Below are 14,827 nucleotides of genomic sequence, written 5' to 3' on the forward strand. Positions count from 1 at the left end.
TTCAACAATTGTTTAGTCTATGAGGTCTTCAGTGCATGCTAGAATCCTGAGGAAGTAGACTTTAATGTCAGTAAAGGAATGGAATGGCCAGTGAGAGTGAGAGCAAGCAGGCAAAGAAAATAAGCTTCTTTTTTCCATCTCCTTTATATGGGCTTTGAGCAGAATGTGTGGCCCAGATGAAAGGTGGATCTCCCTACATCAAAAGATCTGGATTAAGGGTATATCTGACTCAAAAGGATCTAGATTAAAAGTAGGTCTTCTGACTTCAAATGATTTTTTTCAAGGAAAAAATCCCTCACAGGTGTATCCAGAAATTTTGGTTTTAGTTAATTTCAGATATAGTCAAGTTGCCAACCATTAATACCCATTACACCCAACTGTTACAGTAAATCTCTAACTCAAATATGCCCCGACAATGAAAACACAACCAAGTTAATATGAACACAAGCTGTGTGCCTAGATTGGGTAGATCTACCACTACACTACCATCTTCCCCATCTATGAGACCCCTTAAAACTTACTGTTTCTCTAGGCCTCGAGTTTCTGCTCTGCTTTCCTTCCACCTCCCCCTCTGTCCCTCCCTTTCTCCTACTCCTCCTTCTTTTAACAACTTTCAGCTCCACTTTCCCTTTCACTGGCTCTAGCCTTTATTTTACAAATTAAGGTGGGAAGGTTTAGAGGATATCACCTGAGAGCTGACTCATTCCTTGTTCACAGCCCCTCACTGGAGAAGGGAATTAGCATCAAATTACAAATAGCCCCAGAGCTATATACCAACACCCAACTAACAAAATTCACTTTGAAGATTGTCCCCATAGAGACAATATTATTTTTATTTAGGATGATTTAAACAAGAATATTAAACTAGCAATGGATCTTGTTCAAGGCCTAACCATATGTTGCCTTAGATTTGAAGCTAGGTCCTGTAAACCTGTTAATTTCTTAGGAGTTCACTGTTTTTTAACCTTATCTTCTGAGCTTAGCATTACTAACATTTCAGGCCAAACCAAGCAGAGCTGAGGCAATTCCCTCTGAGTACCCAGGAGAGAAGTACAGTGTCCCTATGGCAGCTCCCTAAGATGAATCATCCCATGATTCAGGGAGAATGATTGAGGATTATAGAAAGTTAAATACAATAATACCTACAGTTGTGCCTCCCATCCACACCACTGTACCCAACACTGTAGTATTTTTGGTTGTTTTATTTTTAATGTGTTATATAAGGCACCTAATCTTTTCATGCCACATTGAACCTTTCAAACATCTGTTTAGTATCCCTATAGCTGCTGAATCACAAGACCAATTAATGTGTGCTTTTAATGGACAGTGGTGGGCTTTAAAAGATAATGTTGACCCTTTATAAGAAGGATTCATTATATTTGACTAACCTTAGAGTGTTTTACAGATTTAATAACGATTTGGAATATGGCATGCTCACAGAAGAAGTAAGAATGAGAAGTCAGTCTATACAGGGTGCAAGGGCTAGGCAAATCTGCTAATTCATATGAGTATTGTGGTTGGGTAAGTTTCATATACAGAAGCATAAATTCTATGGAGCAACTTGCATTTAAGGTCTCCTCCAGAGGAGAGTGGTGGGTTGTGGTTACTGTAGAGAATTACATCCAATCTAGCTGCTTAGGAATAAGTGGCTGTTGCTATGCATAGGTGCCTAATTCTCAGGCACAAATGGAAGAAAATAATCAGACATCTATATCACCTACTGCAAGGCTTAGAGAACATTTCAGAAGAAGGCCTGAAAAGAATACAATAGCCAGAGAAAGAGCTGAAGTATTGTAGATCATTTTCCTCTAAGCATAAGAGCGGTTATCACCTTGATCAGAACAACTTTAATAACTTAAAAGAAGCCATCAACAAGATCCAGGCTGGGCTGATGATCCTTCATGAAAGGAGAGGGTGGAGGAAGGGTCATTAGATCATCATTTTCAGCCACCCCTTTCTGCAGCTTGTCATATAGTCAGCTCAGGGTGATTCACTCCTTTCAATGAGACTGTTTTGGAGCTACCTAAACTCCTAAGTAGTTTACCTAAACTCCTAAACTCCTGGCCCACACTCCTATAGGTAAACCCAATAAATTCATTTGTATACAATATTGGAATTGGGTAGATCTATACTTTGGTCTTCCATTTGTACCTGATCTGGAGTGAGTAATGTCTTCCCAGGAAAACACAACACTCACAAATAGGATTATAGACTGTCTTAGTTAGGGTTTCTATTGCTGTGAAGAGACATCATGGCCATGGAAACTCTTATAAAGAAAAACATTTAATTGAGGCTGGCTTACAGTTTTAGAGGGTTAGTCCATTATTGTTATGTTAGGAAATATGACTGTATGCAGGCAGACATGGTGCTGGAGAAGGAACTCAGAATTCTACATCTTAATCTGCAGAGACTGTACCACACTGGGCATAGCTTGAGCATATGAGATGTTAAAGCCCACCTACAGTGACACACTTCCTTCAACAAGACCACACCAACTCCAATGAAGCCATACCTCCTAATAGTGCTACTCCCTATGGGCCACGTGTTATGAAATATAATGCAGCAAGAAAGTACCTGCTCATACCAAGGTGTCCCCCCTGAGAAATCACACCATTCAATAGATCTGGTATAAGGGGGTTTATTTTGGGGGAAAGGAGGGGAGTGAGGACCAGGAGAAAGGGTAGGGGCAGGGAGATGAGTGGCCATGTAGACAGAAATACAGATGGAAACAGAGCCATTAGGGCAGAGAAATGGGGACAGAGAAGGACAGAAAGGGAGGAGGGAGGGAGACAGAGAGGAAGACGGAGAGGGAGAGGGAGAGGGAGGAGGAGAGGGAGAGGGAAACTACCAGGAATACATGGGAACACACAGAGAGAACTGGGGTAGCAAGCACTCCTTTTATATGTTGCCCACACCTGGCAGTGGCAGGTAATGGCAACAGGTGATAACAAGCAGTTGCTATGTCCCTGGGAGGAGCATAGTGGAATCACCTGTAGGCTAATACCAAGCATCCAAATACATGAATTTATGAGAGCCCTACTTATTCAAACCACCACATGGACTTTGTTTTTAATCAAATAATATGACTCAACTCTGATGACATTGCATAGTCATATTCCTTTGACCTATGGTTTTATTTTTCTAGCCTTTAATCCTATCCAGTGTACCTCTGTAACCGCTACATGATTTCATTAGCCAGAAATTTTTTAAAAAAATTAAAAACTATTTCTTAGAAACCCTCTGAACAAAGTAAAATCAGAAGCTACAAAATCCACATATATGTAATTATTGTTAAGGCATTTAATATTACAATTCTATCTGTGTCTCTGTCTCTTTTTCTTGAAAGTTCACATCCACACTGGGGTGTATAGTGTCCTTTCCCTAAGTGTCTCTTCCAATTCCTCTTTCTAAATCAATGCCAAATCATTTTAAAATAAACTATAACTCTGACTCATGATGGCTTGTCGTGGAATTCTTTTCTATGGCAAAGTCAGTACTTCCAGCTTCACTTGAGTAGGAATGTATAAAAGAACCCTTCTGGGTACTATAGGCTGTAGCATCAGGCTGCTTTGCTTACATTCCAACACTACCAGAGAAATTACTGAAGAAGTACCAAAGTTAGCTGGGAAGAACAGGACAGAGTAACCCAAGAAGAGATTCTTTTTAAACTTTTTTTTTTTAAAGATTTATTTATTATTATACATAAGTACATGTAGCTGTCTTCTGACACACCAGAAGAGGGCGTCAGATCTCGTTACAGGTGGTTGTGAGCCACCATGTGGTTGCTTGGATTTGAACTCAAGACCTTTAGAAAAGCAGTCAGTGCTCTTACCCGCTGAGCCATCTTGCCAGCTGACAAGAAGAGATTCTTGAAATCAGAATTCTGGAAGAAATAAACTTGTACTAGTTTTGAAAAGATGCACGGTATTACAACATGAGGGTTTTGGTGGAGTCAAGTAATTTAAAGGGCAGTTTGAAGATGAGGCTAGAGTTGAATGAGCCATTTCCAAAAATGTGGATGCTGGATTGGAGTACAATAATGAACACAGCCAAGTTTCTATCCTCAAGGGATGTGGAAGAATTAGACTTAAAATCCAAACCAAAAACAGTATAACCATAGGTAATATCAAATGACATACTAGAATGTGACTGAGGAAGGGAGACGTTGTTTTATGTACATGGTCACTCTGAGGAGAAGACATTTCAGTTGATACTAGGATGGTGAGAAATCAATCAACCAGAGATATGTGGAAAAGAGCCTTCCAAACACAAATGTAAAACAATTGCAAATGTGTAGGCCTGCAAATAAGTGTACACATACATGGGACAGAAGAAATCCAATGTTGCAGAATCATTAAAGTACAAGTTGGAGGTGATTTGAGAGAATCAGATGGAGCATAACATCAAAATTAAAAAGAAAGTATGTGTTCATGACAGAGTAATGTCAAGTGCTCCCAAGAGGCCAGCAGTTGTGAAGAAGGCAGAAAGAAAAAAAATTACAAAAACCAGAATGTACTTTATTCTCCTAAAGTCAAATACAGAAAATAATTAAAAATAAGATGTTGGTACAATAGGGAATGTAGGTATAGGCATACATATAAACATAATCTCAGACTTTTGAAAAGAAAAGCTCAGCTGGATAGGTTCTTAATATCATCTAGTCTTTCTTTTATTACTCTTAAGTGTAAGCATTCATTTTTTGCAACCTCTCCTCTAGCCCACCACCCAGCAGAGGTAGTGGAAGAGAAAAGTTATTAAGATAAGGGGGAAGTGGACTTGCTCAGCAACAGTTCTTTGGGGGCAAGCCGGATCTCCTTTGTCAGCAGTTCAGTCTCATAGCAAACAGTAAATATGATTTAGCAGCTGCAGACATCCAGTTCTCTAGGCAGGCAGACATCAGGCATGAACCAGCAGCTGTAGTTCAATCCTGGAGAAACAACCAGCCTTGCCAACTGGCCTGAGGCGAGGCCGCTGAAGTGGCAAGCTGCTGCAGGAACCTCTTGGGCGAATTTTCTCAATGGCAGCATTACTACAAGTTGAGTTCAACAGTGCTATGCAAGAACCTTCACAGGGCCAAGGGCCTCTCCTCCCATTGAGAATGCCAGGGCCAGTAAGCAGGAGGGGGTGGGGTGGTGAGTAGGGGGAGAGGGGAGGGAACAGGGGTTTGTTTTTGTTATTTTATTTTATTTTATGTTGGAGAGGAACCTGGGAAAGGAGATATTGTATGACATGTAAATAAAGAAAACATCTAATAAAAATTTTTTTCTAAAAAAAAAAATGCTATGCAAGGCAAACCAGTGTCTTTATTGCAGAGTAGTGAGGTGGAACAAAGTAAACCAATGTTCAATGCTCATCTCCCACTGTCTGTGGGCTCATATGTATGCTCCTTCATCATACGTCCTTTCATGTGTTTGCTATATCAAAACATCCTTTCACCTGTGTCTGCCTCAGAAAAACAGTCTTTCATGTGTTTGTTTTAGCAAGACATCCTTTTACCTGTGTGCCCCAGCATAATATCATTTGACATAACTAACTTTCCAAAGAAACCAGAATTTTCCATTTCATGTAAGTGTAAGTCCTCAGACCAGCACCCTCCATCCTCAGAGAACTTATTTTAAATGCAAACTTCCAGACCTCATGACTAAGTGTTAACATTTTCACAAGATTTCCCAGTAATTTACATGCATACAAAGGTGTGAGCAGCTCAGCTCTAGACCAGACTCTTGTTGCTGTACTGGAATCATTAAGATCATTTTTAGCTCTCACCTACGCCTTTCATTTTTTATTTCCCTCTTCTCTCTATACCATGCCATGCTTTCAGTATTGGCATCATGTTGCCTAAAGAATTTGTTCTCCAATTCACTATACTCTGGAAGGGAAGAGCTGAAATAATCTAATCTACCTTCAGGTAGATGAACAAATTTAACCCATACCCAGCTAGGTGTTGTTAAAATATATGGGTGGGTTTGGGTGCTCTAATGTTAACAAATATGCAGATTTTCTATCAATTTAACCACACGTATCTATGTCCACTATTATAAAGGGCCATCACTGAAAGCATTCAATCACAGTTGAAGAAAGAAATGGATGTAATACATTGATGTTATAAAGGATTTATCAGTAAACTTGCTAGGAAAATATTAAATTATACAAAACTAAAATTTAGCTAAAGGTGTACTGCCTCTGCCTGGCAGTTTAGAAATGATCCTAGCTGACAGCCACTAATTAAGCCCTATGCTTCTCATTAGGAAGAGCATAATTCTGCCAGGCAGGAAGAATGACCCTGGATAACAGCTGCCTGGGAAAAGCAACCTACTCTGTCTCAAGAGAACTGTGACAAAATTTTGACATTTAAAATCTCCCCATTTGTCCAAACAATCAAACCTTGTGATTTCTGCCTCTTTAAAACATATTTATTTAATTTCCTAAAGTATAATTTGGGGTCATAAATCTAAAAGTATTCTAGAGATAAATATGTATGTATAAATACAATATTAGTGCTCAAACCTATAGAAGCTGAGGGGGCCTTCTGTTTAGGGCTGGTTCTTCTATTGGCATCAGCTAGAGCCAGACATGTGCTATTTTTAAAGCATCCTCCTTTATTAATCTCTAAGTGCTTTAAGTGATTTCTCACTGAGAAGGCATAATAATACCATAAAAGAATCTGCAACAGTACCTGACAGAGATGCTATAAGTGAATCCTCCAGTGATGGAAGGATATGCTAGAGAATCAGCCTGTGAGCCTGAGGCAGGACAGAAACTTTGGTAAAAGTATAGGAACATGAGAAGGAAAATGACTCCTGAAGTCTGATTTAAACCATTTGAAAAGTCAAGTATTCCAACTTAATCAATAACATTTGCTATAAAGCCTATTGACATAGAGTTAATATTCCTTTCATATACAGATATTTTATGTTAAAGCAAGAAGGAACCAGTCCTAAGGACTGAATGTGTGTGACCTTGGATAGACCTTAATTCCACAAACATCTGGGAATCTCAGACTATTAACTTTATTTGCAGTGAAGATATATTACCTTTCTGCATCCTGGGTATTTTACCAATTTCAGCCCTGTCAGGTGCTTCTCAGAAAACACTCCATGATCTCATTTAGGTTTCTTAACAGCCCTTAAATATAGTAACCATTAAAACGCTTTTTCCCTGATTGTAAAAAACAAACAAACAAAAACAAAATAAAAAACCAATTATCTCTGACTCCCCTTGAGGAGCCCACACACATACTTTGTTCTTATTTTCTGTTACTCTGTGTTTTGAAACTCATATCCATGTCCTCAAGTATATCTTTCTTTTGTGCACCTCTTTCTCTTAAACCTCAGTGATTAAACATATATTGAAATATCTTTATTGAATGCAAACTCTACTTTATAAATCAGCAGTACTAAAATTATTTTTTGCATTGTAACCCCAAACCCCAGTTTATCCTGAGTCAAGATCCCTCAAAGTTCAGGGAAATTCCTCAGAATGTTGGTGGTGACATTGGGGACCTGTGCCTACTGTCTCTGACCTGGAAAAATTTGATAAGCCAACATGAGAAGGGTTCTACACTAGTCAAGTGACTGTTGAGTTTCTGTTTAACCTTGGGTAAGCATATAGTCTCTTCATGTGTGGTTAGAATTTCCCAATGCTTTTTGACCTGCACTTTTTTACAGTGTATACAAGGTCCTCTAGTATCTTGTCCTGTAGGGTCTATGTCTGCCTTGCCCTGTAGAGCCCATATCTTGTCCTACAGGCCTTGTAGGATGCTGAGTAGGAGGTACCTGGATCCTATTTCACCTAGAGTAGTTCTCCTTTCATTTGTTTTATACATTAAGCTTTGAGATAAAATTTTGATTGAGTAAAGCATCCCTGTTGCTTTTAGCAACATAAAAAACCTGTCATAACAAAATGCAAGTCATAGTGGCAGGTTTGGGGAAGTAGTCACATAAATGTATTCTTCAGCATGATCTTTATCAGGAAAGAATGCCTCTCAACCATGTTTGTGGAGTGTATGAGTGTGTGTGTGTGTGTGTGTGTGTGTGTGTGTGTGTGTGTGTAACTCCTTAAAGTGATAGGGCACTAAAAGAAATAGAGGTAACATATATAGAGGCAGTATGATAGGGCTTTGAATGGAAAGAGAGATTGTTATAATCAAAATCCAAGTTGAAGACAGGCAGAGTGGTGCCCATCTTTAGTGCCAACACTTGGGAGACAGAGACAGGTGGATCTCTGAGTTTGAGGCCAGCCTGGTCTAGAAAGTGAGTTACAGAGAAATCCTGTCTCAAAAAAAACACAAACAAACAAACAAGCAAACATGATACCTCTTTATTCAAATGTTGGTATCTTTTGCTGTACAAAAACATTTTTAATTGTATGATGTCTGATTTAGTAATAGTTTTACTGTATGTGCTATCAACATCCTCAGAAAGTCTTTTCCTATACTACTTTCTCTTCTATTAGATTCAGGATACTTGATCTTATGTTGAGGCCTTTCATCCATTTGGAGTTGAGTTTTGTGCAGAGTGAGAGATAAAGAACTAGTTTTATTCCTCTACATATATTCAGTTTGACCAACATTATTTGTTGAAGATGCTGTCTTTTCTCCAATCTGTATTATTGGCCTCTTTGTAAAACGATTAGTTGTCTGTAGGTCTTCAATTCTATTCCATATTCCATTGATCAATGAGCCTATTTTTATGCCAGTACCACACTGTTTTTAGTACTTTAACTCTACAGTATAAACATGGAAGCTCAGAGGATAAAACTACTAGCAGACTTTTGTTGTTGTTTTTCAAGATTGTTTTGGCTATCATGGGTCATTTGTATTTTCCTATTAAGTTTGAGGTTACTTTGTACATGTGAACTCATAGCAGCTTTGACAATGTGTATAAGACTGTAGGGTATGTGGACTGTGATACCAGATGGACATAAGAACTGATGAGATGGGGATGCTCCAATCCCAGGAATCTCAGAGATCTGAGATGGCAGAAGAAGACCTGCCCTCACCCTGCCTCTGTGCCTTCTCTGGAGCATAACCATGACCTCCAACTGAGGTAACCATGAACACTCAGTCAACTAGCACTGTACCTGGTATGGCTCTTTATGTTAATGAAGTATCTCGATAACCTTAGCCTTCAGTCAATGACCTTTTCTTTGTGGATAGTCTTATGCCCTTCCCTAAAAGTATACAATACCTGGTTCAACACAAATAAAGCATATACATCCATACCCACACTCATTAAAATATATAAACAAGCTAAGATCATCTCAGAGAGCTGTTTCACTAAGGATCACCATGGGGAAGGCCTTTGCCTAAAGGAGCTGGATCGCTAAGACTCCCAAGAAGACCTTCTCTCTTCTCCCACCCCTCTGGCACTTGGCACTCATTTCCAACTGGATAGGATCCTGTTTGTCTTGGGCCCTGTTCTCCCCTTCAGGTCTTGCATGCAGGGGCTCTCTCACATCCCTAAGGAGACACAGATATGCCCAGTTCCTGACTTCCTCTCTGAGTAGTACTCCAATGGTACCCAGGTACCCCAAGAGGAGACCAGGAACCACATTTGTCCCAGATCCTGAAACCTTCTGGTCTAGCTAGCAGCATTGATCTGATGCTCTAAAGGGAAATGTGGGCTTGGGGACTCTACATTCTCTCTGAGCCTGTGGACTGGCAGTGCCCAGACACTGCTGGTGAAGAGAGGCAGAACCCATGACCCACATAAAACCTGTACCACTGAAGCCAAACTGAATCTCAGTATGGAATGGGGAGGTGTGTATAAGCCCACCCACCAATCCATGATAGACAAAGAGAGATTCACAATTGATAGCTTCTGGAAGACAGGTTGCAGTTATTGTTAAAAGTGTAGCCTCTAGCAGGTCAACCACACTCCAATGGAAGGCCATATAACCATGAATATATTCATAGCCTAAGTTGGATTTGATGGACTTAAAGAAATAATAAAGACACAAAATTTGGTGGGGAAGGGAGGGGAGGTGGATCTGGGAGGAGTTGAGGGAGGGTGTGAATATAATCAAAACGTTGTTAAAAATTCTAAAGAACTAATTGGAAAGTAAGTGGAAACAAATAAACCTGAGAGATGCACTAGGAATGACAGGGCACTGGTGGAGGAGAGCAGACTCTCAGGTATAGAGAGAAGCTGTATTAGTAGAGACAGCTGCCATGTATAGTGAATGGCATGATAGAAGCCCTGAAAGGAGATAAAGGCCCCCGAATTCCACAGAAACAAAGGAAATGCCTTACTTTTATAGGTTATAAGAAGGCAGAAGACGGGGATGACATACAGAGGGTCAGGAATTTGACAGAGCTGTGTAGCAATTGGTGGATGGGGAACTGGGGGTAGCCACCAGCAAGTCTCAGATGCCAGGAAAGCAAGAGGCTCCCAGGGTCCAACAGGGATGACATTAGATGAAATGCCCAGCAAAAGGGAGGGAGAGCCTGTAGAGACCATATCCAGAGGTTAGGCAAGGCCCCCGGTTGGGGGTGGAGTCACCCACTACTCTCCAAAATTTTAACCTAGAATGGCTCCTGTCTAAAGGAAATACAGGGACAACACGTAGAGCAGAGACTGAAGGAAAGGCCATCCAGAGACTGCCCCACCTGGGGAATCCATCCAACAAGTAAACACCAAACCCAGACACTATTGCGGATGCCAAGAAGTGCTTGCTGACAGGAGCCTGTTATAGCTGTCTCCTGAGAAGCTTTGCCAGAGCCTGACAAATACAAAGGCAGATACTCACAGCCAACCATTGGACTGAGCCCGGGGACCCCAAAGGAGGAGTAAGAGGAAGGACTGAAGGAACTGAAGTAGTTTGCAATCCCATAGGAAGAAGAGCAATATCAACCAACCAGAGCTCCCAGAGCTCCCAGGAACTAAACCACCAACCAAGGAGTACACATGGAGGGACCCATGGCTCCAGCTGCATATGTAGCAGAGGATGGTATTGTCTGGCATCAATGGGAGGAGAGGCCCTTGGTCCTGTGATTCCCCAGTGTAGGGGAATGCCAGGGCAGAGAGGTGGGAGGGGGAAGCACCCTCACAGAAGCAGGAGGAGGGGGAATGGAATAGGGTGGTTCTGGGAGGGGCGGGTAAACCAGGAAAGGGGATAACATTTGAAATGTAAATACATAGAATAGCCAATAAAAAAAAGGCAGAAGTTTGACACCATGACTGAGTTTAGACTAAGTCTAGATGCAAATGAACCAGGTACTAGGAAGGACTATAAATTTACTTTGTTGCAAAGGGTTCAATTTTCCCTCTAAAATCTGTGTGCTCTATCTGTCACAACAGAGCTGTCTTTTCTAGGGATGAGATGGCAAGGAGTGGGCATAGCCAGATTTTCGGAGGAACAAGAGGCAGCTAGAGCTTCTGTGATCTGACAAAAACTAGATTACATCAGAAGCTACAAACAGAACATCTGGATAATAACTCCCATTTTATTTCCCTCTAACAAGTATTCAAAGATTATTGAATGTTAATATTTTAATCAGGATATTTTATATAAAATGTAATATTGAAATAACTGTCAAGCCTAGGCTTTACTTTGCAGCCAACAGCTGGAGTTGAATGAATTGCCGTGACTGTATTTAAATGGCGACCGGTGCTCTCAAAGGCTCTATGACCATCAGCTTCTTTACTGTTCTGTTAGTCATAGGATATCTAACGCAGTGCCTCTTAAACTTCTTTTGTTTTGATACAGAGTCCCATGTAGCACAGGCTGTCCTCACACTCCTGTGTTGCTAAGGATGACTTTAACTTCTAATCTTCCCTTTTCTACTTGTCAAGTGCTGTAAATACAGGTCTGTTCTACTACGTCTGAGTCTGGTTTTATTGGTGCTAGAGATGAAACCAAAGGCTTTGGGCATTCTACCAAATGCACTACATTGTTTTTGAAACTTCTTATACTGTTGACTAATATTCTTGTTCCAATGAAAATTATGATTCACTAGGAGTGAATACTTGAGGTGCTCTCTTTCTTTGTGTCGATTTATTTGTTTGTTTGTTTGTGTATATGGGCATTTTGTCTACATTTACACAGAAGAAAGTACTAGATTCCATGGGATTACAGCCAGATAATAAATGAACAGCAATGTATGTGCTGGGACTTGAACTCAAGCTTTTTCTACAAAAACAGCCAATGCTCTTAACCATGGAGTTATCTCTTCAGCCCCAGATGCTTTATTTTTAATAGATGATGATGCTGGTCCATGGTCCACATTTACAGAATTGATAGGTCCATTAGAAAAAGGAAAGAAGTAAGAAAGCCAAGAGTTACCGTCCTTAGCTTTCACTGATTTTCTTTGGAGACAGGGAATCACTAAACATTGTGAACAGTGAATTAACTAAGCTATTCTCTAGTGAGGTAGTAAAAGGATAGGAAAAGAATCCAGAAGCCACAGGAGTCTTGAATAATAGAAAAAGCATTACTAATAAACCCTGTACTGCATGATTATTGGCAACTGGTGCGGCTTCAAGGGACTATTCTGATTTAAGACTGCTTGGTTTCTATCTCAGTTTTCAATGGCCATCTCTTTACTTACTAAACAGAGTGAGTCAGAGAGATAAAAGAAAAGATAAATGGAATGGAGGAAGGTAAGTGAAGAGGAAGATGGGAAAATAAAAGGAAAGGAAGAAATGGGAAAAAGAAGCCAGAATAAAAGGAGAAGCCGGAATGAAAAGAAGAAAGGATAAAATATTGGGTAAATAGGAAAGAGAACAGGAAAAAAGAATAGCGAAAGGGATGGAAATGGAAAGGATGAAGGAGGGGAAGAAAAACTTAACAGAAAATAGCTGAGGATCTTTCAGTCTTGAGCCCAAGACCCCATTTCTCTTTTTCTTCCTTCCTTCCTTCCTTCCTTCTTTCCTTCCTTCCTTCCTTCCTTTCCTTCCTTCCTTCCTTCCTTCCTCTTTCTTTCTTTCTTTCTTTCTTTCTTTCTTTCTTTCTTTCTGTCTCTCTCTCTATCTTTCTTTCTTTCATCATTCAGAAATTTTTTAATAAATGAACTAAGCATGCAGATGAATTGCACAAAAGCCAAGTAGAGAAACTTTAGCAACAGCACATAAAAATCCCTGAACAAATGGTGATACTGTGTTATATAACCCTGCAAATACAGGATGGCAAAGAAACCAGAAAGTTGTTCATATTACTTTACCCAAGGCTCCTAAATTTTTACCAGGCCATTTTTTTTACAGTTGAATTTTCCCAAATTAGTATATAATGAGCTCCAATTTTCTATGATCCTCTGAATATTATGGTAACTGGATGAGTTGACTTCATCCGGCCTGATTGATAGGTTATCTGCACTGATGAAAGAAGCCAATTCATGCTGAATTAAACAGCATATAAAGGCAGGTTTATTGGGGGAGGGCAGCACTCAGGGAGTTTCACCAGTCCCAAGGAAGGAGGCCATGCATATGGGGATATGGGGAGATAGAAAAGGGGGGGAAAGGAAGGAGAGACAGAGACAGAGACAGAGGAGAGAGACAGAGACAGAGACAGAGACAAACATCAAAATGTCTGAATTATATAGTGAAGAACCCAGCCTCTGGGCTGAAAAATTCAGGGTAGAAGGCAGGGTATACCAGCCATGTGCTGTAACAGGTAACTGAAGGATGTTGGGAGAACCCGGAGACACCGTCCACTTTGGTTGTTAAATAGGCACCTCAGCTGCTTGTCCTTAGTCTGAAACCCAACACTGATTATGTTAGATTACCTCCCCTTCCTCACACATGTAGCAGGGACTGTTAGCATGTTAGCATTCCTTCTAGACTCTGCCCAACAGTTACCTAGCAACAGCCAGGTAGGAGCCTGGCTTGCTATAAAAAGACTGGCCTCTCCAGTGCTCTCTGACCCCTTTCTCTCTCTCTGGTCCTTCTTCCTCTCTCTGTCCACCCCTCTCTCCTTCCCTGCCTTCCTCCCCACCCTTCTCTCCTGGCGGGGATTCTTCTTTTTCTTTCCTCTCTCTCTATTCTTCTCTGTCCCCTTTTTCTCTTCCTCTACTCCCATCTCAGTGGCCCCTTCCCATGCCCCTAAATAAATTTCATTTTATAGGAGACCCATTGTATACTAGACCCATCATACCTGGAGGGGATGGGGAGATGCCTTAGCATGGGACCACTAAGGCACCCCCCCCCAATGCACCATACTGCATTGTAAAAAATGTATCAGGAACCACATTCTCAAGTTTGTGCTTCCACCACCTAGGTATGTCAAATGAACACGTTTTTTGTTTGTTTGTTTTGTTTGTTTGTTTTTGGTTTGTGTGTGTGTGTGTGTGTGTGTTTGTGTGTGTATGCTTGTTCACGTGTGTATGTGCATGTACACATGGAAGTCAGAGGTTTACATTGAGTACCATTCTTGACAGCTCTCCACTTTATTTACTGAGGGAGAACTCCTGAGGTCACCCATTTTAGTTAGTAGACAGCCTGACGTAGGGATCCTTTAGGTAATTGTAAGTGAAGTCTAAGTGAGTGACTCTATACCTACTAGCTTCGGATGAGTGCTGAGGATCCAAACTGAGGTCCTTACACTTGTGTGCCAAGCATTTTATCCACTAAGCCATCTCTCCAGCATCATTTTAAATGAACTCTCTGTTGATAATAAGATGAAACACAAATTCTTTAACAAGATATGGACAAGCATCAACAACCTGCTAGTATATTGCTTGTGGTGGCTAGTTTTTGCCAACCTGACAGAAACTAGAGTCACCTAGTAAGAGGGAACCTCAACTTAAGAATTGCCTCCATCGAACTACTCAGCTATTAAAAACAATAAATTTATGAAACTCTTAGGGAAATGGATGGATCTGGAGAATATC

Source organism: Mastomys coucha, chromosome X, assembly GCF_008632895.1.
Source record: "Mastomys coucha isolate ucsf_1 chromosome X, UCSF_Mcou_1, whole genome shotgun sequence".
In the NCBI taxonomy this organism is placed as follows: Eukaryota; Metazoa; Chordata; class Mammalia; order Rodentia; family Muridae; genus Mastomys; species Mastomys coucha.